The 22,661-nt window shown below is 47.7% G+C and overlaps 1 protein-coding gene across 2 annotated transcripts in view; it reads right to left on the bottom strand.

The window, feature by feature from the left end:
• The window catches only part of LOC147661202 (serine/threonine-protein kinase Nek1-like), a 1,124,062-nt gene that overhangs the window by 153,319 nt on the left and 948,082 nt on the right, over positions 1 to 22,661 (bottom strand). The window lies entirely within an intron of this gene.

The raw sequence follows: 22,661 nt of genomic DNA, 5'->3' as shown, positions 1-22,661 counted from the left end.
TTCCTCACCAACACCCAAAAGATCAAAAACTCCCATATCACTATTGATACTGTCCATTCAAATAGAAGAAGTGTAGCAAGCAACTTTCTGGAGGGCATCAGCACTAGATCAGCGCTGCTGTTAAATGTGAAGCAACCATTCTCCTAGATTAGCTCTCCAACTAAACCATCTGCAATTGTAGATGTATGAAGATGAAACACAGATCCACCTCCAGTTGGGAGCCAGTTCTGAAATGCAACATATTTCAAAATAACGAAGTGTGCCTCAATGGATACGTCAAAGCTGCATGGGCCTCATGGGATCTAAAACTGTGGTTCTGATTTGATCAAAGTTAAAACACACTACCTTTCCCTTTACTGGAGATAATAGCTAATGCCCACCACCCTCTTCCCGGGTGAAAAGATCAAGTACCTGATGAGCATTATAATGGACAACAGTTTATCCTCTTTCACAGAGATTTTACACCAGTCAATCACATAAGATGGCAAGAATGTTTCTGAATCTTGAACATTTCAAGAACTATTCAGCAGCTCCTGATCAGTGTACAGGACAAGTCCGATTGAAACTTGCCACTAGGTTAGATGACAAAAACTCTGTGTGGAGGCAGTTGTACTCAAAAGTTAATATAATAAGCTGCAGAGACTGCACATCAAAGTGACATGTACATCCTTAAAGTTGAAAAAGCAGAAGCTCATCCCTACTACCATGCATTCAATCAATGGCTCTGTGTCGATCAAAGAATTAGATGCAATGTCTTTTGTGCGATTCACAAAGCATTTAGTGGAGTGGAATGGAATATCTGTAGTCACTATAACAACTCTAAAGAAAGCTATGTTTCAGCAAAATATACTTGATATACCTAAATCGACTATGATCTTATGCCCCAGTTATCGCCCAATCGCACCCCTACTCACCCAAGCAAAAATCATGGAAAGCACTACTGCCAACCATAAACATTCTTTGATGACCACTGTATTCTTGTATATGCATAAGCTTAAGCCTATTGAACAAGTTACTTGTCTTCAGTAACACTCTTTGGCGGATCCTCTGCTGATTCGTCAACTTTTGGATATTCCTCAGGTGCCAGACTACATATGGAAGTATTCACAGCAGTGCTCCCATTTGCTGTTAGGAGGCACAGTGTGGCTGTGCATAAGTCTAGTTCCGTCCAGAAAGTGACTGAGCAGAGACGCACATAAATGTTCCCCTCAAACCAACATCAGTGTTTTGTTTGACTCTTTCCGCACCCTCTGTCACAGAGAACAAAAATTTGAGGTACCTGCATGCAAATCTCCATTTGGGACCTTCTTAGATGCTAAAAAGAGAACACAGTATGGGGAGGTCGGACGGCATTGAGGAATCCTTAGTTGGATGGAATATCCATCCAATAGAGTACTTCCAAATGCAAGTGATTTTTTCTTCTGGTGGATACTTCTAACCCCAGCTTTTCCCCTGTAGAATAGATGCTATAGCAGTAATTACCAAATATCAAAAGTCTGCGTGGTGGACTCACACCAAAAAGCCCTACAGAACCAAATAGGCGAACTGCCTTTCCCGTCGGACATGGCAGGAAGACAGTAGTGCCTTGTGAATGTGTGAACTGGCACCCACTTCGCAGCCTGTAAGATATCAAGAATAGGCACTCTGCTTGCAAATGAAGTGGTAGCAGGATTGGCCCTGGTTGAATGAGCCCAACACCTTCCGGAGGCTGCTTCTTGACCAATACATCGCAGATCTAAATAAACAAGTCTTTTCATCTTGGCAAAGTCCATTTCTGCATCGTCTTACCTTTTGATGCACCCAAAAAACCCACAAAAAGCTGATTTTACACCTGATGGTCTTTGTTGATGTAAAAGTTTAAAGCTCTTTCTGGGTTCAGTTGATTAAGTCTCCCCTCTTCATTCGAGGCGGTAGACAGAGCAGAGGATGCTAGGAGGGTGATGGATTGCCCAAAGTGAAAAGGAGTGATTACTTTTTGCAACAAAAAAAAACAGCCCTGGTCCACAACAGTAGTTTAAAAGGTGATGTAAAGCAGCTGCTCTAAGAGAGCCTGGAGTTCACTCACACAATAAGTTAAAGTGATCGCTATGAGGAAGAACGTTTTAAGTCAGACAACACAACAAGCAGCTGAGTGGCTTGAAAGGACTGCCCACGAGGAATTTCAGGACAAAATTAAGGTCCCACTGTAACATCGCAAACAGTTTGGAAGGAAATATGTATCACACATTTATTAAACTGGAGTAAATGGACTTAGTAAATGTACACGTGGCAGCAAACTCCAGTGGTAGTTCTAACTCAGTCAACTTCCGCCACTTACTCTTCCACGCAGGAAAGTGTAGATTGTGCAGGTTTAGGTGCAAAACCCTGCCCTGCTGTGGAGGCTAAAGTTCCTCTTGAAGCAGTAACCTGATCAGAGGACAGATACCCAGGAGTTCCGTGTATCACACTCTCCTGGCAACATATGAGGAAGGACTGACTTGAGGACAGGTGGGAGGGACCCTACCAGGTGATATTAATGACTAACACTGCAGTGAAGTGCGCAGAAGTGCTACTGTGGTTCCACGTTGCTTACACAAAGAGAGTGAGTGGAACCTCCTTCTTTTGTTAGTGAGGGAACAACTTATATGCAGCTTCTGATATAATTTTCTAAGTCTTGTAATATATATGTTGCTATGGTTATATTGGTACCATTTTCTTTCCCCTTATTTAAGTGATTTCAATGTGTCTTTGAAAAATCTCCCAAATACAAGAGGATGATACTGGTGTTAAATAGGGGACATTTTTAGAGCAGATTACACAAACCGAGCATGGAACTAAAACTGCTAATCAGGAGTATGGGTTTTGGTTTGACTGAAGAAGAAAATGTATTCATTAGAGAAAATAATGAGAGAGGAGTTGTAAGGAACAGGAGAGATGTAAAGTTGTAGAGGAAGGAGGAGGAAGAATTTCAATTTTCAAATATACATCCAAGGTTGAGGATGGAGCAGGATGGAATGGGTGAGTTGGGTATAGTATGTAAAAGGTCTATGAAAAATACCAGTAAACAGCACACAGGCAATGTGGGCTCCAAACAGCTCACTGGTATGTAATTATTACAAATTCTGTTTCCTCCAACGCTCTACTTTTGTGACCCCATTGCCAATAGGCCACCCCAACACAAGGTCAAGAAATAGCAAATGAAAAGGCGCGCTCAATTCTATACAGGATTATCTGTTCCAAAATCAACAGATGATTAAATTGTTCTCCAGCAATAGATCAAGTAGTCATGATGTGATGAATAAAAGTTTTTCAGGAGTCTTGCGAGTTGCTTTGAATCCAATTTTATTCAACAAATGCCAATTTGGCAGAAGTAATTCATTCGGCCCAGCTAACACGTTTCATCCCAGTGAGACTTATCAGGGCTTGACCAATATCCCAATGTTATCATCCACTCAGTGCTGGCTCCTGTTATCTCATAAATCCTCAACGATTTTAATTTTGTACCACTAGATGGCGTGTTGCGCTCCCATCTTATCTTCATCCTTTCTGTTTCCTGGTTCGATTACGTGATATAATGCTGAAGAACAGTTTATCTGTTGGTTATGGAACAGATAATCCTTTATAGAATTGAAAACTCCTTTTCATTTGTTGTTTCTTGGCCTATGAAAAATTATTAGGTACAAAATGTAGAAAAACATATGTGTGAAATAAGCTAAGAGGTGAATGTAAATTAATTGTTGGGTGGAGAGCCAATCTTGAGAGAAATCTATTATGTTTGTGAAAATAATGCTTATAGTAACTTACCAAAAAATTGGTTTGGTTCTTGTTGGACAAGTTAGGTAACGCCTTATCTGGTAGACATTATCTAGCAGCAGATTCCTTACCTTTGAGCTTCCAGGTGTCAGGCTGGACTCTGAAGATTTTTTTCAGCAGTACCCATGCGCACCGGTAGGTGGCGTCGATCGATTCCGCGTGACGTCGTCGGCGTCTTCTTCGTCGTAGTCATGCCATCCGCGTCGTCAATATAAACGCCACTCCGGTGTGCTGATGTCAGTACTTTTCATGACTTTCCACGCCAGAAGCGCGGAGCCATGAAGTAAATGAACATGGTGTGGTCAAAAGAAACTAGACCCCGAAGAGGAAAAGCCTGACACTAAAAACAATTCACCAGTGCAGACAGGATGGGCGAGTCGGCAAGGAATCTGTGGCTTGATCATGTCTCTACCAGAGAAGGCGTTACAGAAGATAAGTAACTTGTCCATCTGATACAGGCATCTAGCCAGGGATTCCTTACCTTTGAACAGATACCCAAGCAATACCTTCCCCTGATGTGGGACTGCGGCAAAGCTTTAAACCAGGAAATCCTGCAAGAAAGAGCGGCTGCTTTCGTCCTGTTGGGATGGACCATAAGACCTTCTGGAGGTTGCTTCTTTACAGGGCATAACATATTTTAATGCAGAGGATAACCCAGCGTGATATGATCCTCTTTTGGAAAGCACACCCCTTCTTTGCTCCCACATATCCTATAAAGAGTTGGTCATCTATCCAGAACTTTTTCGTGCAACCAAGGTAGAACAATAACGCTCTTTTTGGATCCAGACGGTGAAGCCGCTCATCTCTTCCTAGGAAAGATGCAGAGGTGCATAGAAAGTGGGCAGAGTAACTGACTCTCCCAGATGAAAGGGAGTTACAACCTTGTGCAAAAAGGATGCCCTAGTTCTCAATACCACTTTTTCAGGAAACTGTATCAGGTAAGGAAGTTGTGATGAGAGTGCATGCAGTTCGCTCACCCTCCTAGCAGAGGATTAGCCCCACAAAAGCTGTTTTGATGGTAGCAACTGTAGAGGACAGTTGTGCATCGGCTCAAATGGTGCGCACATCAAGAAAGAGAGGACTAAATTAAGGTGGCATAAGAAAAGGAGAAGGGTGGGTTAAAAATCTCTGCACCACCTTGCTTTATTTATGATTACGGGATGGTATGGGGTGGGCTGGGTCTTTCTTGTTCTTTTTGTTTTCTTAAAAGATAGGGGGGATTTCTTTCATCTGCAATGCATTTCTATATCCTTGCTACATTTATTTTCCTTAACAAAAAAGTCAAAGTCATGATGTTGTTTACCGATTGTGCACAGGCCTCTGGGGTACAGAGGCCTGCTGTAGATTTGTCATTTGATGAATAAAATGTATTTAAAAAAAAAAATCTCTGCACCAGAGGGGACTTAAAAAGTGAAGGTAGCTGAAGAAAAGCCGAAAGGGTCGAAAGGTCCCCTTGGAGGTGCCCAAGGTAGAGCCCTGCTGGGCCAAGGAAATGATAAACAGGAGTATATCTGCCAAGGAGGCAGACAAGGGGTCAATGGACCTTTCTGTACAATATTTACAAAAGGTGTTCCATCTACAGGTGTATACTGTCTTCGTGGAGGGACGCCTGGGTGCCAGAATAACTTTGTAGACTTCGGAAGGAAGGTCCAAAGCTGTCAATTATTGCTGCTCAATCTCCATGCAAGGAGGCGGAGAGTGGACTGGTTAGGATGGATGACCCTCCGCTGCTGCTGCGACAGAAGATCCTTCCAAATGGGCAACCTGATCGGAGGATCGATGCTCCTGTCTAGAAGCTCGGGATACCAAACTCTCTGTGCCCTGTCTGGAGCCACAAGAGTAACGTCTGCCCGATCGCACCTGATCTTCTTGAGCACTCTGAGCAGGAGTTGTATGGGCCGGAAAGGCATATCGGACGCCTGAGCTCCACTCGTGATAAAAAGCGGCGCCAAACGAGAACCGCCTTGTGAACTCCAATGCCCAAAACTGCTGTCATTGCGCATTCTCTTCAGAGGCAAACAGTTTTAGCCAAGGCTCTTCCAACCACTGAAAAAGACCTTGTGCCACCTCCGGATGGAGATGCCACACGTGATCCGCCAGGCACCTCCAGCTGAGCTTTTCTGCCCTGGCGTTCAGAGAACTGGCCAGGTGTCGAACCAACAGGGAAATGCACTGTTGTTCCAGCCTTGTCCAGAGGCACAGGGCTTTTTCACAAAGAGTCCACAACCCAACTCAGCCTTGCTTGTTGTAGTACCACAAGGTGGTAGTGTTGTCTGTGAACACCTGAATTAGCCTTCCCAATTATGGATGGGAAAAAGGTTTTCAGTGCCATTCGAATCACCCGAAGCTCCAACAGATTGATATGGAGCCTGGTTTCCACAGGAGACCGGAGTCCTCTGATCTCCACCTCTCCCAGATGGCTGCCCCATCTCAGAAGAGACGCATCTGTCACTACTGTGAGATCTGGATGGGGAAGGGAGAGGGGTTTGCCCTTGACCCAATCCCAGTCTGTTAGCCACCACAACAGGTCTTCCGCAGTGCCCTCTGAGATCTGTACCTGGTGTTCAGAACCGCTCCAATGAAAGGGAGCATCTGAGAGGGAGTCAGGTATGACTTCCGCATGTTGATAGTGAACCCCAGCGAATGCAGGAGGTTCGCCGCAGTCTGGAGATGGGAGACGAGTGCTTGGGACAAGCCCGACTTCAACAACCAGTTGTCAAGATAGGGGAAGACTGGAACATTTGATCTCCGCAGATGAGCTGTAACCACCCCCATCACCTTTATGAACACCTGAGGAGCACTCGTGAGGCCAAAGGGGAGCACCGCAAATTGAAAGTGCTTGTAGCCCACTGTAAACCGCAGGTAGCGACGACTGGCAGGCAGGATGGGGATATGAAAATAGGCATACTACAAGTCTAGCACTACCATCTAGTGTCCCGGGTCCAGAGCTAGAGTGAGCATCTTGAACTTCTTCTTTTTGAGCAAGTAGTTGAGGGCTCTGAGATCGAGGATAGGACGAAGGCCTGCGGTCTACTTTCCGACCAGAGAATTTACAACCACAGCCTGTTTCATGCCCAGGAACCCTCTCAATTGCTCCCTTGGTCAAGAGAGACTTGGCTTCCTTGCGGAGTAGAGCAAGGTGATCCTCTGTTGTACACTGGAGGCATGGTTGGAAGGATAGATTCGAAGGGGACGAAGTAGCCATTTTGGACTATTTGTCTCAACAGTGGTAGAGATGATGGCGTATTCTGCAACAGACTGGTCGTAAATGATCCTGTGGAATCGGACTAGGAAGATTTTGCGGTGGAGGAGAGGATCATGGCTTGGCTCGACTTCTGGCCTCCTGAACCACAGGGTCGGGGTGAACTGCATCCAATTCCCGCAGAGGCTGCTGAGCTTGCAGGGCCCTCTGGCTGGAATGGGGTTGGCGCAGTTGGAAGCCCCTTCCTTTGCCAAATAAGGAGCGAAAAGCGGATGCCGGCCGGGATGTTGTGGTGAGGCCCAAGGACTTGGTGTGGCCTGCGAGTCCTTGAAACGCTCAAAGGGGGCATCAGCTTTCTCCCTGAAGAGACAGAAGTTATCAAAGGGCATGTCCATAAGGTTAGCTTGGACATCCCCTGAAAAACCAGATGTCCTCAGCCAGGCGTGGCGACGTACGGCCACCGTCAAGGATATCGCTGTGTCCAGCGAGTCTGTTGTGTCCAAGCCACATCTGATGGCGAGCTTTGTTGCATCTCTCTCCAGTCTGAGATAGCATGGGAGAGTAGGGCCCGGTCCTCCTCCGAAACTCTGGCCAGCACCTGTGCAACTGTGTCCCATATCGAATGAGAATAACAGCCCAAAAGGCATGAGGTGTTCACCGACTGCAATGCCAGACTGGCAGAAGAAACTTTTTTCTTTCCAAAGCTCTCTAGTCTCTTGGATTCCCTGTTCGGGGTGAGGAAGGGAACATGCCACGGGAAGTAGAAGCCTGGACCACCAAGCTTAATGGGGTGGGCGGTGAGGAAAACTGGGTCGCTCAGTGCAGGGCAGTGGCGGCAGGCAATCGTCTTATTCACAGGAGCACCAGTGCTGGGCTTAGACCAGGTGCACAGAAGGACGCCTGTAAAGCCATCATTGAAAGGCAGCAAGCGTTCCGAGCTGAAGACACCAGGCTGCAGGACCTCTGTCAAGGTGTTAGTCTTGATTGCCACTGTAGGAAATAGGATTATGCCTTTCACCAGCTGAGTACTGTCATGCAAGGAGAAATCAGAGTGGCTTGTAAGCCGCTGAAGCAAGGGAGGAGGAAGGGGAAAACTGCTGTCCTTAGTAGTGTGCACATTACAGTAGCCCTAGAACTGAGAATGATTTAGGATGCTGAACTGGCTGCAATGCCTGCTGCTATTGATACAGCAAGTCAGCAGATAACCCTTGAACTTCCTATATTCTTGGTGGGATTGCAGACTGACGAGAGCAACTCTAGGGAGCGGGCCGTAACACAGCTGGCTTAAATCTCTCTTGTACAGAGTTGGCTTTCTCCCTAAAGAGCCTAGATCCATTAAAGGGCATAACCATCAGGGATGCATGAACATTCCCTGAAAATCCAGTTACACACATCCAGGCATGATGTCTAATCACTAGACTTGTGTCATTGGCATATCCAAATAATCTGTTGTGTCAAAGCATGCTCACAGAATGTATTTTGGCATATCTTTTCTATTCTGAATCATGAAAGCCAAACTTGAAATGAATTCCACTGCGATCAACAGCAACACCTCGCTGGCCACGTCCTAAAGTGTGTGTGTGTGGCAACCCAAGAAGCAGGCTGGATTTAAAGAGTGTTTAAAAACCATAGAACTATACTGGCAGAAGAGAACACTATTTTATCAAGTCATCAATCCATACTTACCTGGCCGAGCTGGTGGGAAAAAGTTCTGATTTACTTTACGTGTCAATACATCCACCACAAGACTTTCCAGAGTCAGATGGGGGTCAAAAAAGGCAGTGTCAGCAGAGGGAGGGCCTGTGTCACCTGGCCATAGTTTGACTGACTGGGGGAGCTGAGGATGGCTTTGACTACATGGCTGTCAAAGTGTCTGTAAGAGCCACATTAAAGAGCAGTAAGGGTACTCGTGAGTCTAGCCCTGAATGTACAATTTTAGTAAGTAGGTTTGACTTTGTCTCTACAGTGGACAATCAAGGACTTACATTGTCATGTGTACCACTGTTGTAAAAAGACACTTGCCAAAGTGGGTGCAACTGTATAGGACGATATCTTAGTTTTGGGATAGGTATCCAAACCCACTTGAATTTTAAAGACCTAGGTATAGGCCAGCATCAATATGGGTGTGGGAGGAGAATGGGGAGAGGGTAAATTGTCCACCTCCTAATGGCCATGGTGAGAAATATACTGAAGCCAATGAACTGCATCTGAATCATAGCCGAACACAGCCTCCAGCTGCCTATATCACCGACACTGTGAAAAAGGTTCGGAATTGCATTCCAAGGTTACAGGTTGTGCCTTTTTGATTTCATGGTACAATATGTGTCTGGCAGTGGCCAACATTGGCATCAGGTTAGAAATTGTTGTCAGAGCGATATCTAGCAATCTCGCCACCAGAGTCTTTGAAATATATCCTTCCACACTCAGCTGAAATGGAGTGTACCTTGAACAGCGTTGTGACCCATGAAAGAGTGAGGGTTCACAGTGGCAAGACCTCTGTGATGGAGCAGCAAATGAAGCCTTGTTCCACTCGTGCAGCAGGACCCTGGAGGTTGCACACAAAGAGTCAGAGATAGAGGGGGGCTGGTGCGTTACTCCTGCTGGGACAGCGTGTTGGTAACTGACGGGGATGGAAGAGGCACAGCTTTTGGGGCCTTGCAGAAGTGCAGAATGGACGAGGTGATCACTCAGTGCTAGAGGGGCCAGTGACAGCCCACCATCATGTCCGCATCATGACTGGGCTACATGAGGTGATGGTAAAGACCTCTTTGGGGCTCAGGTTCTGAATGCACATATGAGGATCCGGTATTTCACATGTCATAGGGCACAAAGAGGTGAGGCAAGAGATGGGGCCACACAGAGGAGGAGGGTGAAGGCTCAGAGTTGAGTCTTTTATGAAGAAAAAAATCTGAAAATACCAGCATCTTGGAATGACAAATGATCGAATCCAGGGCAATGATAGAAGTCAGACATCGAGGCTATATGTGATTGCAGGAAAGTGCTCCACAATAAATTTACAAATTACTCTCTCACACCTATAAACAAATTGGTATACCCTACTTGCTTCATCCTGGGAAAAACAATTGAGGAGTGATATGCAGGGGTGTATCCCAGCTCTTCTAGACTCTGTAAGCAAATATACAGAGAAGTGACATACATCCTTTACCAGAATTTTACCTGCAGGTCATCATGGGAAAGAGCTATGCTTGATGATTTAAAAAAGACTAAAATCGTGCTTTGACTCTCTGCGGGGGTGGGGCAGCACTGATAGAAAGAAACTGTCACCTGGAGGATGCAGATTCCCAGCCCTTGCTGCTATATGAAGGAAGCATAAAAGTCCAGTTCCGGATATGTAGCTCATGATAGGTACAGATCACACTGATGGATTGGCAATCGAATGCAAAAAAATGCAAATGAAGCCAATCAACACCTTTGGGACATGTTGTCTAATCAGTCCAGGAGAAACTCTCCTTGGGGAGCTGTAGTTTGTGATAGTTAAAGTGTTGTAGAAGGTGGGTGGGCCTTATGACTAAAGTGCCCCATATAGATAAATATTTGCTTATCATTGCGGAGGCCAAGATTCTCACTGAGGTTCTTATAAAGAGACTGATATGGGTAACTATATCATTAGCTCACTCTGATCAAAACGCTTTCATGCTGGGTCAGTCAATCAGAAATAATGTCCGGTTATTTCACAATCCCACTGATCCTAGCTGATTTTGAGAAGGCTTTTGATACACTCAACTGGAAGTAATACTTTTATGTCCTTCAGAAAACTGCCTTTATCCTCCAGCTCTTCAGTTATGTCAGGGTACTGTGTGAACATCCCAATTGCAGGTGTAAGGGTGAAAGAGACTCTTGACTGACCCCTTAGTTGTTCACATTCCCCTTTACTGCTTGCTATGGCCATAGAGCCCCTGGCAGGATGGATCAAACAAAATGTCCTTTTTTAACTGCACTACCAACAACCGATAGAGCAAAATCTAATGAGCACACACTGTTTGGGAAGTATTCAAGCCTGAGGTTCAGCTAGGAAAAGTCTTCATTTTATAGTGCAGTGTGAAGACTATGCAGCATACATACAGACCTGTCTTAAAGTCGAGAAAATGAGCTTTAATGATCTAGGAGTGCACTTAGCCAGTGAACAAAAAGTTAGTGGAGTCTGACTTTGGTGACTCAACATGATTTGATCCGGGGCTTCTGGTGTGAGGTCAGCAGAGTTCAGTCAGCACTGTTGGGTTAGGGAACTATATTCACTCCTAAAGTGGCGCTCCTCTGCCTTGTTAAGGAGTAAAAGTTGGCAAAAAGAGCCAAAGCACTATGAACATGAGATATTACGGGTCAAGAGGGGCACTCAAGAACAAATAAACACCACAGGCTGGCTTCATTAGGTGCTCGTACCCATATATCTTGCTAGGCAATGTCTCCGTAACACACTTAGATATGGAACCATGAAAGGATCACTTCAACATTTCCAGATGAGAAAGGTAGGGGTCCACAAAGATAATACTACTGTTGCATTATCCAGACTATTTGCCATTCAGGACCAGGGGAAGAAAAGTGCAGCAGCAGTATCACGTTTACCTAGATGGAAAATAGATATGTTGTTGGTGATCCCCTACGTCAATGTCAAATGTTAACAGTGTTTATCTGCTTCATAATGACATTAAAGTTGCTTATAGGAAAAAAGGAGATGCGTTATAACCATCTGCGGGAAGGGAAATCCCCTGGTGAGGGGATTACCTTTTAAACTAATGTTGAAGTTTAGCCATATCAGAAACACCTCTTTTTTTTTTTAAGGAGGAAGTACCTGATATATAGGGTCAACTGAGGGAGAACACTCCTGATGAACAAGTTACTTACCTTCTGTAACACTTTTTCTGGTGGATACAGTATCTGCCTGTGAATTCCTCACCTTATGATTCCTCACCTTATGAATATCCCCTGCGCCAGCATTCCGTGGAAACTTTTTCCTAGCTCGCCACGCCGACAAGGTCGTCACAATGCCATGGCTCCGCATGACGTCACCGGAGCCATAAGAGGACCACGTCGGCGTGATGATGTCAGTTCCACCCATATTTTCCGTGCCTCCGAGGCGAACGGGCGGACCGACCATAGAGACAATACATACATAGTACACAGTATTCACACAAATACACACAGTGTAAAGTGAAAAAGGAAAGCAAAAGAAAGCAATCATTTCCTATAAAACTACACAAAGGCAACAGAGGCAATACAAAATGACAACCATATTAACTATTACCTCTTTTTTTGTGTTTAACTTTGTGTTATTGATTTTCAGCCAATTGAATAGGCACATAACAGACCCCAAATAATCCTGTTTTCGGTCGCTTGGGTCCCTCCCCCACCCCGGATCCAACCCAGCCACCCTGCATCTTTGAGGTCCAATAAGAACATTTGTAGTCGAAGCAAGTGTCCAGAGCCGCCGAGTAGGGCGAGGGCCCCTGCGAGATAGGCAATGTGCAAGACTCAAAATAACAAAAGACACCCAACCAATGCATCCCCACCTCCCACCCCCCCCGAACTGGTGTGCTATATCCGTATCGTATCAGGTTAGTGCCTGAAAGGATTGAGGTGTGCCAAGCCTCAGGAGGCCTCCCCTGCTTGTGATGCGTCAGTGAGTCGGAGTAGGCGAAGGTATTTCGGGCATGTGAATTCATTAGATTCTAGTGCAAGCAGAGATAGAAAAAGGTGCCATATAGTGTTGAATGAGGCAGTTGAGTGTGTGAGGTTGGCTTGTATATGCTCCATTCCGATGATGTACCACAACTTATGTAACCAACCTGTGTGCGTTGGGCGGCTCTGTGTGCCCCATAGAGAGAGGATGTGTTGAACAGCCGCTCCCATCGCCAGTCCCATCTGTTTCCACCTAGCTGATTTAAATGGGAATGTAAGTGCGTTGGGTAGCCCCAGAAGCGTGTAGGCAGGAAAGAGAGGTATTTCGGTGTCAAATTGCTTGTCGATGTCTTGAGAACTGCTGTCCAATATCCCGTCACTTCCTTTCATTCCCAGAGTATGTGAGTCAGTTGTACCCTCCTCGTCACAGCCCCTCCAGCATGTTGGACTTCGGTCGGGGTTGCCTTTGTTTAGTCTAACAGGTGTCAAGTACCAATAGATGGCCACCTTGACTGCTGCTTCTCTGCTAGCCATGTTCTTGGCGGTGTGATGTGCCCTATAGTAGATGTTGTGCCATTTTTTTTCAGATAGGTCTCCATCCAGCTTCTTCTCCCAGCGTCTCTGCCTGGCTGAAGGGCCTGAGGGAGCTGGAGGCCGGAGCATCTTATAGAGTTCGGAAATCATCTTTCGGTCTGACGGTTTGGTAAGAAGCAATTTCTCGTAGACCGTTAACTTTCTACCAACCAATGGGCGCACCTCTGTCTGCATTAACCAGTGACGGATTTGGAAGTATTGGAACCTTTTCGGGTCTTTAATGTCATATAGTTGTGGTAAGTCAGAGAACTTGAGGAACCCTTCAAGGTCAAATAGGTGCCCTGCTGATTTACATACTGAAGCCCGCCCCTCCAGCCCAGGCTTGAATTTGGGGGGTTTGTCGAAAAGCGGCTTGAGTGGTGAGGGAAAAGAGGTGCGTCATGGTCAGAGAGCGCGGTTGGGGTGATGTCCACCTTGATTACTAGAGCGTTTATCTCGAATGACCCAATAAAGTGGTCTAGTCTGGCGTATGCGTGGCGCACATGCGAGTAAAAGGAGTACTATGTGCTCTGAGGGTGGGCCTCTCGCCAAAGATCCACCAACCCCCTTCGTCTCAGCCAGTCCTTCCCCTCTGTCGATATTGCTCCTGTGGAGCCATAGCGATGGCCCGATCTATCCTTCTCTGAATTAATGACCAGGTTGAGATCACCTCCCACTAAGATCTGTCTGTCCTTAGGGCTTAGAATCTCTGACAGGGCTTCCTTAAGAAAGGGTTCTTGACCTGAGTTGGGAGCGTACCGGGACCCTAAAACTATGGAGGTGCCTCCCACCCACACCTTGTAAGCCAGCAGCCGGCCCCTGATCTCTGCCACTTTGCCGCCCACCTTGCCCTAGAAGTGCTTAGCAATCAATATAGCTACCCCCACTTTTTTATCGGTAGTAGAGGAGTAGAACTGCTGAGAAAATGCCCGGGATTTCATTCTGTGCCAATCTCTGGATAGTAAATGCGTTTCTTGTAGTAGACACACCGAAGCCCGGAGTTTTCCAAGTAAGAAAAATTAGCTCGCCGTTTAACAGGGTTATTTAACCCCTTCACATTAAGGGTGATAACCTGGAAAGTAGGTCTCGACATGTGGTCTTCGTGTGTAGGAACTGTTGTGTCGGAGGAAATCTGCCATTACCAGTTGTATGTTTGTGCCCCTGAGCTGCACTACTCTCCAACCGTGATCTGACTTCCAGCTAAGCCCCTTTCCCAACAGCACACCGGTTCCCCTTCCCCCTTGATGTCCCAACAGTCCCCCCTTGAACTTTTAGAACCTCCCGCCTCCCTCTCTGTCGCCGGCACAGACCTCCCTCTGCCCTTGCCTCCCAGTTCCCTTCCTCTCCCGCCATAACCCCAACCAAACAAACACAACATTTTACCATAGTCCAATGCCCGCCAACCAAAACCACGAGCATGTGGTGAGGAAGAATCAAGTAGAACGTGTAGCCCCAGCAACCTCAAACCCCCCCACAGCCAGCTATAGGTCAGTATGTATATGTCTCCATGTGCAGATTAAGTTTATTCCATAGATGAGGAGTCCCTTGACACCGCTTCCAGGGCCGATGCCCTTTCATGGGTCATGGTTGTGAGGTCCGATTTCAATTCCATTGTGGGTGAGCGTCTGCACCCCACCCTCTGCCATCCTCCCCACGGTGATTGTTGCGAGTGACTGGGGGAAGCGTCCGGATCTTGGTGTGTCAGACCCAGAAGCAGACGTGTCTCTTGAAGGGATCTCATCTGGTGCACTCTGCCGTTCCATTTGAAAATCAATCAAAATGGGTGGCCCCAGGAGTACGGAACCTCTTTGTCTCTCAAGAAGGTGGTCACTTCTTTGAATGCTTTCCTCTTTTGGAGGCTGATGGAAGCCAGGTCTTTAAAGAGGGCAATAGAGTGTCCTTGATATTTAAGGTTTTTTTTTTTTTCAAGACCTTTATTGACACTTGTTATTCGTTCACAGCCACGAGCCTACAAACCTGGGGCCGGCCGCAAAGTAGAAGATAGAACATAGCGATGATTTATACATACATTTCTCAATACAATAACGTTAGATCCGGCATTGCATTGCGTAACTTGAGGTCTTACAGTTTTATGATTTTGTAGATGTTCAACAGTAAACAGAAAACAAACAAATTAGCAACATAAAATTTGAGACCCTTACAAGCTAACTGCCGTAACAGTGTAATGATTGCGAATCATGGTATTTATAGGCAGATGGGGCTGGAAGGTGCACAATTCCTATATAGTAGTTTGTGTACGCGCAGGTGTATAGTATGCCTGATGCACAAACTTGTAATCAATAATTCTCAGATTGCCGTTAGGAGTAAGTATTTGCGTTAATGCACAAGTTTGCTGCCATTCCTTTACAGACAGCGGTTCCACCAGTATCGTGTCCCATCTAGCTTTGGCTTTGTCAGTGTTGTGTGTTATCTCAGCTTGTGCTGTGGTGTACAATCTAGATACCAGGTGTGATAAGTCTTGGGTTGTAATGATCAGTTGTAGCGTGTCTAGGCTATTAGGTTCGGTAGGGAATGTTGGATAATGTACCTGCATTGCACGTTTCAGTCTGTAGTGCGTGAATTGAAACATAGGTGTTTTATTGTGGATGTATGTTAGGTCCTCTGTGTTGACAAACGTGCCCTCATGAAACAGGTCACCCATTCGTTCAATGCCCACTTGCTGCAAGAGGGACATGCCCACTTTTTCACCCGTGACCGAAATTGCCTGATGGTAATGTAGAGGCATTGCAGGCGCATATAATGGAGTCTTATGTGCCAGTTGGCCCAATTTCCGCCATGCTTTAATGGTGGTGTCAACGGTGTTGATGTCTTGAGCATGTAGTGGCTGCCGTACATGGGATAGTATCGCCGTTAGCGGTATCGGCAACGCATCTCCCTCCTCAATAGCAGTGTGTGTGAGGTACGGTATTTCGTGGTACCAGTATGCAGCGTATTGTGCCTGGGCGCATAAATAATACAGTAGAAAGTCCGGCACCCCGAAACCTCCCCGAATATATGGAAGTGTTAGTGTTTGGAGGTCCACACGTGCTTGTTTGCCTGCCCATGTAAGTTTTAGTACAAGTGATTTTATGCGGCGGAACACCTCGCCAGGGGGCGTAATAGGATTGTTATTAAAAAGATATAGTAGTTTAGGCAATATATTCATTTTCACGATCGCTATACGATCCGCTAAGGACAGTGGCAGTTGATTTAAGGGGTTGTTTCAATCTTGCCTCACGCAGGATATGCTTCTTCAGTGGGAAGTCTGTCAGGAAGGCCAGAATGTCCGGAGGAGGGGCCGGCGCCCGTCTCGCTATGCCCACCCTGTGTGTGCGAACAATGTGGATATCAAAGTCTGAGGCCTCGCCTAGGATCTCCCTAAAGAGGCCCTGAAGGTATTGGGCTACATCTTCTCCTACTTCTTTCAGCGGGGCCCCTCGGACGCGGAAGTTATTGTGCCGTGACCGATTTTCGAGGTCTTCTGTGTGCGCTTGCAAGTCCACCTGTTGGTCCTTGAGGCGTACAAGTTCCTGCCGTAGGTGTTCCACCTCCTCATTTTTGGATTATTCACTGTCCTCTAAGCATGGGCGAATTTTGCGAATCTGGCGTTCGCGAATTTGCGTATTTGCGAACTCGCAATCCGCAAAATCCGCGAATTCTCGCGAATTTTTAATTTTTTTTTGTGTTCGCAAGGGTTTCTGCCAGTTCACGAGGGTTTTGTACCAGTTCGCAATTGCGAACTTACTTGTCGGCTCGCAACGGTCGCGACTATGTTGTTTCTACGTCTGGTTCATCATCACAGGTTCCCAGCACCCTCTGTTTCACCACTGCCACCCTCTGTTTCACCCATGCCACCCTCTGTTTCACCCATGCCACCCTCTGTTACATCAATGCCACCCTCTGGTTCATCATCACTGTAGATTATGGGGGGGGGAAGCAAGCACACCTGCCCTGCTTCAACTGACATGAATTCATTTGGGGTTGATTTATTAATGTGTTACTGTTTAAAATTCCAGTCTGGCACCAGCTTCCTTATCTGTAATTTGCTTTCTGTTGCAGTGCAATTTTTTTTCTAGGACCTTTGTGGCCTACTTGTAGCTATTCTATGAGCCTGCTGTGAGGGTCATAGAATTGTTGCAACTAGCAACTGAACTCTGGAGGGGCCCCAGTCAGGAAGCAGGGAATGGTTAATATTACTAATGATGAGTTTGAACTTTTGCACCTGCTGAGTGCTTTCAGTTTTGCAAAACTCGTTTTTCTGCAGAACAGCAACTGTAATGCCCCAAACAAACATAGGCAACTGAACTCTGGAGGGGCCCCTCAGGAAGTACTACAGGGAATGGTTACTAATGATGAGTGAACTTTTGCACCTGCTGAGTGCTTTCAGTTTTGCAAAACTCGTTTTTCTGCAGAACAGTAACTGTAATGCCCCAAACACACTTACTTGTGAAAGTTGATTTCTAATCCAAAAGTGATCCAAAGAAAGTCAAAAGGCCTCAAATCCAAAAAAGTGCAGGAAAATGTCAACCTGAGGAGTTATTCTGATAAAAATCATCATTTTCAGAAGGTCTATGCTGCTTGCTAGTGGATTTCTTGTGCAGAATTGCAAATTTTGTAATTTCGCGAGTGCAAGATTGTTGCTGCCCGCCGCACCTACATGTTCGCAATTGCGAACTCTCGCGATGCGTCGCCAAACTCCCGCGGGATCCCGCAGCAAGATCCAAAATGGCGCAGCACTCGCAAAATATCGAGAAAAACAACTCGGCAAACGCTGAATGATGGTAAGTGAACGGCGCACGCCGCAAAATTGTATCACCAAGAAAAAAAAATCCGCTGCGTGCGAATTTTCGGTAGATTCGCGAATTTACCGAAAATCCGCAAAATCCGCGAGCGGAATGGACTTTCCGCCCATGCTTACTGTCCTCCATGGCAGCTACCCACTCTCCGAGCTCATCGACATCGTGGTGTATCTCTTTCACTTCTCCTGCGACCTCTTGTTTGAGCGTTTGAAAGTCCTCTCGAAGAGTATTGAAAAGTGTCTCGAGATATGCCCGGGTGATTGGCACTTCCCCATCCCCTTGTTCTGCTTGTGGTTTAGGGGCAATGGGGGTGTGACCTCCTCTGTCCCCTGCTGCCGATCCTTTGGTGAGCATCTCTTTCAGTGAAAGCTCTCCTTTCTTCCGTGTTGTCGAGATTGTGGGGCTCCCTGCCCACCTATCCAAGGACCTTGCTCCCCGTCCTTGTATGGGCCGTTAGGGGCTGTGGAGGTAAAAGGGCTGCTGGGCTCACCACCACTCCGGTGTTGTGGAATTCTTAGCTCTCTGCAAGCCGTGACAGATGGGTAACTGTGTCCGGGGGCTCTGTGGTTACCTTGAGTCTGGCCTCGTCGTTTCGTAGAGCTTTGAGACGCTTGTGTGTATCCGCGATATGGCTCTCCCTCTTGTGCACTCGCCTAATGACTGTGGCGGTCTGTTCAGCTGGGGGAAGAGGAGAGGATGGTCTGCAGGGTGTATCCGCTGTGAGGGTTCACCCTCGTCGGTCAGGTATGACCCTCTTGTCCGGTTCGGGCCCTGTGGTCTTAGTCCGTGCGCGGGGCAGCTGTGTTGCAATTAAGGGAGGCCCTCTCCCTACTCGGTCACTCCTTCCTTGTGGCCCTGGCTGCAGGATATCTTGTGCGGTCAATGCAAAGCCCACCTGGCGACTGCCCTCACCAGTTCGTGCTCTCACCCCCAGGTGTTGCGTCTGTTTAGGTAGGGGTTACCCGTAGCCGTTTTCAGTATGCTATTGCCTCTGTAGTAGGCTTTTGGTGGCAGGACAGGTGACCCCCACAGCCAACTCCACCCTCAACGCCCCCTGTAGTAGTGCTGGTGATGTTGTTGCAGTCCACGCCGTGTGTTGCTTTGCACTGTGGGGTCGGGCCTTGTCCTGCGTCTGTGTGTAGCTGCTGCTTGCATGTGTCCCCTAGGCCCCGCAGAGCTCCCCTCTGTCCTACCTTTGTGGCTGTTACTGTGTGCCGCGTGTGGGCCCACTGGCTCGTTTCTCCTTGAGCACTGGGCCGGCCCGCTCCTGCGCGGCCTGATGCCTGCCCGCCCACAGGTGGCCCCCAACCACTGGTGTTTGTGGGTCCAGATGGGGCCGATGGGCGCCTCCAAGTCCAAGCACCACTTGTTGTGTGTCCCAAGACAGGCTCGCCCGCAGCTTGTCTCCTTGCTGATGCCTCAGGTGCCAAGCCCCTGCCTGCATGGGCCCATCAGCCACGCCCTCGATTAGCGCGCTATCATCTTGGCGGGGACCCCCGGTTCACGCTCACCTCCACACCTCACCTCCGAGGCCTGCTCTCGATCTCTGCAGCAGGGAGCGCCTCCCTGGGATGCCGTCCTGGGTCTCTTGATGTTCCCACTGATGGACGAATTTTTGGGACCCTGGTGAGAACGGTTTATTATGCTGCCGAAGTCGTTAGCGCCTGACGCGCACCTGCGAGGACCCACCAGCTGCATCCTTTAGGGCGTTATTCCAACGGTCTGTCCCAAGAGCAGTAAGGCCAACGTCGATCAGGGCTTGATCGAGTCCTTGATTTCGCGCTACTGGGTTTATGGCCTGGTCACCATTTCTCGCTGAGGAGCGCCGGACCGCGATGGGGGTCACACAGAAGCACACCGCCTCCAAAACTGCTCCCCTGGATGGCTCCTCGCCCCCGCCCGTCGCGCCACCGATTATGGTGCACAACTGGGGACTTTTATGCACAAATTAGCTGGAAGAAGGGGCCCACCGCGAGGAGCCTCAAGATTCTGCGTCCACTTAGGTTGCCATCTTGGCCACGCCCCCACCATTTCCTCTTTTAAGGTATAAAAGGCTGGACAACAGGAGGAGGGTGGGTCAGTGAGGAATCCACAGGTAGATACTGTAGCCACCAGAAAAAGTGTTACCGAAGGTAACTTGTTGTTCTGATGGATACATCTGCCTGTGGATTCCTCACCTTATGAATAGAATCCCACAGCTGTCCCACTCCCGGAGGAGGGTGTCCAACAAGTACTACAAAACAGAGCGCGCAAAATGGCTGTCCCTCCTAACTTCGGAATGTAAGCAGTAATGCTTCGCGAAAGTGTGGAGGGAGGCCCAAGTTGCGGCCTTACAGATGCCTAACACACGAACACCTCTGGATAAGGCAGAAGTAGATGATTTAGCCTTGGTGGAATAAGCTTGAATACCTTCAGGAAGCGTCTTACCAGCCAGAGCGTAGCAGATCTTGATGCACAAGATGATCCACCTGGATAGAGTGCACTTCTGCACTGCCTTGCCCTTTACGCGTCCAACGTAGCCCACAAAGAGCTGATCATCCGATCGCAGGTTCTTCGTTGTATCCAGATAACAACTAACCGCCCTCTTAGGATCCAAGCGGTGAAGCTTCTCCTCCTCCTTGGAAGGGTGAGGGGGAGGACAGAAAGTAGGATGGGTAATGGACTGCCCTAGATGGAAGGGAGTTACCACCTTAGGCAGAAAAGCCCTGGTCCTTTCAGCATGAATAGTCAGAAACGGAGGCTTAGAACTCAAAGCCTGAATCTCACTCACCCTCCTAGCTGAGGTGATAGCCACAAGGAAGCACGTTTTGAATGATAGCAGTCTAAAAGGACAACTATGCATAGGATGAAATGGGGAACCCATTAGGAAAGTTAAACCTAGATTTAAATCCCACTGGGGCATATTGAAGGGAGTGGGCGGAAACATACTAGTAAGGCTCTTAATAAACCTTAAAACAATTGGAGATTTAAAAAGAGACAGGTGATCAGGCAAACAAAGAAACGTCGATAAAGCAGACAAATAACCTTTACCAGTAACCACAGAGCAACCCTGCAGGGCGAAATGCAGCGAAAAACATCAGAAAGATTAGCTTTTAAGGGATCAATAGATCTCTAGTCACACCGTTTAACAAATCTTGACCATCTGTAGGAGTAAATAGACTTGGGGAAGTGTCGTCTGGCCGATAAAATAACATCCACCACGTCAGGCGGGAGAGAGAAAGAACTCAGGTTGCTCCGTTCAATCTCCAGGCATGAAGGTCCGGGCTCTGGAGGTGGGGGGAGTAGAACCTGCCCCTCTGACTGCGAGAGGAGGTCTACTCTGAGAGGGAAACGGAGCGAAGGGTGCGACGAGAGGTGAAAAAGGTCTGTGTACCACGCCCTTCTTGGCCAATCCGGGCGATCAATATAACTTGGGCCCAGTCTTGGCGATTCTTCCTCAGAACCCGAGAAATCAAGGGTATGGGAGGAAACGCGGAAAGGAGTTGTGAGTTCCAACTCAACTGAAACGCGTCCCCCAACGTCCCCTGCATCGGAAACTGGAGACTGCAGAATGACGGACAGTGCGCGTGAGTGGCAAACAGGTCTACCCGAGGAGTCCCCCACGTCCAGAAAATGTGTCGTACTACCTACGGATGAAGCCTCCACTCGTGGTCGGCGGAGAACTGCCAACTGAGACTGTCCGCACGTTCGTTCAGCAGCCCGGCTAGATGATTTGCCATCAAACAAATCCAATATTTCTGAGCCCAGGACCAAAGTTGCAACGCCTCTCTGCAGAGACGATATGACCCTACCTCTCCCTGCTTGTTCACGTACCACATCGCGGCAGTATTGTCCATCAGGCCTTGAACAGACTGACCGCGAAGGGAAGGGAGAAAGGCCTTGAGCGCCAAACGTATCGCCCGCAATTCCAGAAGATTTATACAAAACAATCTTTCCTCTGGAGACCAAAGACCCTTGATCTCCAGATCCCCCAGATGAGCACCCCACCCTAGGGTAGAGGCATCCATTATCAATATGGCCACTGATGGAGGAAGATGAAAGGGCTTTCCTTGAGACAGATTGCCCTCCACGCTCCACCAAGACAGATCAGCTGCAGCTTCTCTGGAGATCCTGACTGACTCCCTGAGATCTCCATTGTGCTGATACCACTGCCTGCGGAGACACAACTGGAGCGCCCTCAGGTGCCAGCATGCATGGCTGACCACAGAATGCAGGAAGTGAACAGACTGAGCAGGCGAAGGACCTTCAGAACTGGACTCCATTCCATTGTGAAACAAAGGGATCATTTCCTGAATGTCGAGAATCCTTTGCGGAGGAGGAAAAGCTCGACACACAGTGGTATACTGCCCCTATGAACAGGTTGCACTGAGAGGGCAGCAGGTGAGATTTGGGCACATTTATCGAAAAAGCCCAATTTGAACAAAACCTTTGGCAATGGGGGTAAGGAGGAGGGAATTCCCAGAAGGGAAGGGAGTACCCATTTTCTACCAGATCTAACCCAAAGATCCGTAGTGATCAATTTTCAATCCTGTAGAAAATGGGTAAGCCGGCCCCCTACAGGACCTGCATGATCCAGGATGTCAGATCTAGGGCTGCTTTCCTGCATTTCCGGAGAGGTTGGAGAGTTAGAGGAGGAGGAGGAAGAAGGCTGACGACCC

This window comes from Lissotriton vulgaris, unplaced genomic scaffold (assembly GCF_964263255.1).
Source record: "Lissotriton vulgaris unplaced genomic scaffold, aLisVul1.2 SCAFFOLD_228, whole genome shotgun sequence".
NCBI classification, from domain to species: Eukaryota; Metazoa; Chordata; class Amphibia; order Caudata; family Salamandridae; genus Lissotriton; species Lissotriton vulgaris.
This window is presented reverse-complemented; position numbering and strand designations above follow the sequence as displayed.